General features: G+C 44.1%; 1 long non-coding RNA gene across 3 annotated transcripts in view; it reads right to left on the reverse strand.

Annotated features, from left to right (window-relative positions):
- Window positions 1-2,519, reverse strand: part of LOC108449710 — a 49,113-nt gene that overhangs the window by 28,840 nt on the left and 17,754 nt on the right. The window lies entirely within an intron of this gene.

Below are 2,519 nucleotides of genomic sequence, written 5' to 3' on the forward strand. Positions count from 1 at the left end.
GGCGCTGCCCGGGCCCCCCCGCGGCCAGCCACAGCGGAGCAGCGCTGGCCTCCGGGTCAGGGTCGGAGCATGTCGGGTGGCACAAAGAAACCGGCGCCGCCGCCATCCTGCAGCATCTGCTCTGGGAGAAAGGCATGTCTCGGGACTCTGGGCACAGCGAGGACACAGCACCCCATCAGCATGCACGACCAAAAATAATCCCTCCCCCCGACAACTTTGGCTCACCAGCGAGGCCTAAACCATGTATTCTTCAGGGAGTGCAGCAAACCCAGAGACCATAATTAAAATATGTTAATCTACACTGGGCACTTACCCATGGATAAACACTTCCATTTGGCACAGTTTCCTGCAATCTTCTGAGATTTGTGACTGATCTCAGTACCCCACTCCTTTCCCTTTTGGCATTTTTGGTCTTACTTTTGAGCCAAAAAGAAAGAAATCAATAAAAATAAATAAAATTCAAAGTAAAAGAGAGAGAGAGGGGGAAAATGACACTTTTTTTCCTCATAAGCTTTATAATTCCAGTTCGCTTTTACTGGGGGTGGGGGAATGCTGTCGCTAAGCTATGTGTTCATTACAGCCAGGGGGAAAAAATGAGGTTGGCTCCCAGTTTTGCTTATGTTGTTAAAAGAGTCTCTGAAGCTGCAGTTCTGGAACAGGTCTCCTCTTTCTTTGAAAGCATGCTGTTTGATAGACTGTCATTTGTCCCCTCCTTTCAGAAGAGCCAGCTGGCAGCTAAGTGCTAAAGCCAGTGACTTGCATGTGTTTTTCTGACATTTAACAAATGGGAACAGCTTGCAAATCTGCATTAACTCACTCTGTCTCACAAATAATCATCGGCTACGCGGTGTAGACATTCGAACATTAGCGCAAACACAAAAGGGAGCGGGAGTCTGTGGGAAAAACAAGTTGGCAAATAAAAGATGTTTCACTAAGGGACAGATAAAGCTTTTTGGTTTAGATGGAGGGTTCGGATATAGCTCCTGAAGATGGGGGGTGGTTGGAGGTATGAGAAGAGCGTGAAGGGAAACAATCCTCTCCCTCTATCCGCAGGGTAAGATATCGGATTTACACCTGAAATTATAGTGTCCTTCCTCACCATTCACAAGTGTTTATCACCAGAGCATTTTCATTCTGCATCTTCCACCTGAGACATTCTGAGGAAAACACAGAAAGTGCACCCAACGCTAAGTTGTTTCCTCATCAGCGTTTCTGTGTGGGAGCTTACGATGTCCCCAGTTTTTTCTCTTCGTAAATTAACATAAGATTTTGCTACTAGCATAATAAATGCTACGGGATTGTTCAGGTAATAAAGGAACATGGATAAACTCAAAACATGATTGGTTCTGAGGCTAAAATATGGCATGCAAAACATTTAATTTCTAGGCTTATGTCTGAGATTTGGACTTTTTACTTGAAAAAGAAATATACACTTAATTCCTTTAGCCTCTCTGAAAACTATAGCCACAGCTTTCAGGGACTGAAAGACAAATCCAACTGTTATTTCATCTTAACCTCTCTTTATTTCCCCCTCGTGGAGACTGAGAAAGGCTCATGCCCAAGTAACAATGCAGACATTTTCCTCTGGTGTAAGAATACCCCTTTTCTTTCTTGGTTCACACTCTTAAATGGGGACAAATGAAGCTCACATAAAATTATGGGAGAACCTCACATACAGACCATATGAGTTTGTGGTGATTATCTTTCTTTGAAATAACACTCAAGCCAGGACTCCAACACTTAGACCAAAACACCTCTCTTACTGAACCTAAGTCCTGTGCCTGGGAGTCATCACACACTCGTGGCACCTGCAGGTACATCTCTCAAGGCTGTGAGTAGTGAGTCGCAGGGCAGAAGTGATCCCCCTTCTCGAGCAAAAGAAAACCCCCACAACAATGGCACAGTTATGATTTCTAGAAAGTATCTGATGGATTTGAGTGCAATTAAAAATCGTTTTGCCTAGTGGAATCAAAATACTTTGCACTATTGGTAGCTGGGAAGGAAGCATGCCTTGGCTGCCTCATCTAGCACACTAACTTTTCCGAAAATGTTGATGTTCAGAAAAAGGGTGACTGCACCTGTATTTCCGACATAATTTAGCCAAGATGATATAAACTATATACTGTACCACTTTGTCCCAGAATTCTCCTACCCCACCCTAGTTGCAGTTTAAAATATGGATTATATGCAAATTTTTTTACTAATCTCATTAATGCCAAGAAAAAGAAGCCTGGGATCAAATCTTGTACCAGCTTTTCCACTAGGAAAAAGTCAGCAGCCTGTAAGACCCTGTGAGGACACAGCCCTTCTGGAACCTGCCTGGTCTGTAGGCAAAGCTTTAGTGTACGCAGGAAATTGTAGACAGTTGAACCCCTCTTCAACTGGAAGCAAAAGCAGTCCCATACTTTCCTGGGTGTGCAAAGACTGTCCCAGAAAGAACAGCAGAGCCATAGGGGCTGGATGGCTGTGCCTCCCCTCACCTGAACATCTACAGACAAGTTTTTTTGGGAGTTAAAATT

Source organism: Corvus brachyrhynchos, unplaced genomic scaffold (genome assembly GCF_000691975.1).
Source record: "Corvus brachyrhynchos isolate BGI_N302 unplaced genomic scaffold, ASM69197v1 scaffold139, whole genome shotgun sequence".
In the NCBI taxonomy this organism is placed as follows: Eukaryota; Metazoa; Chordata; class Aves; order Passeriformes; family Corvidae; genus Corvus; species Corvus brachyrhynchos.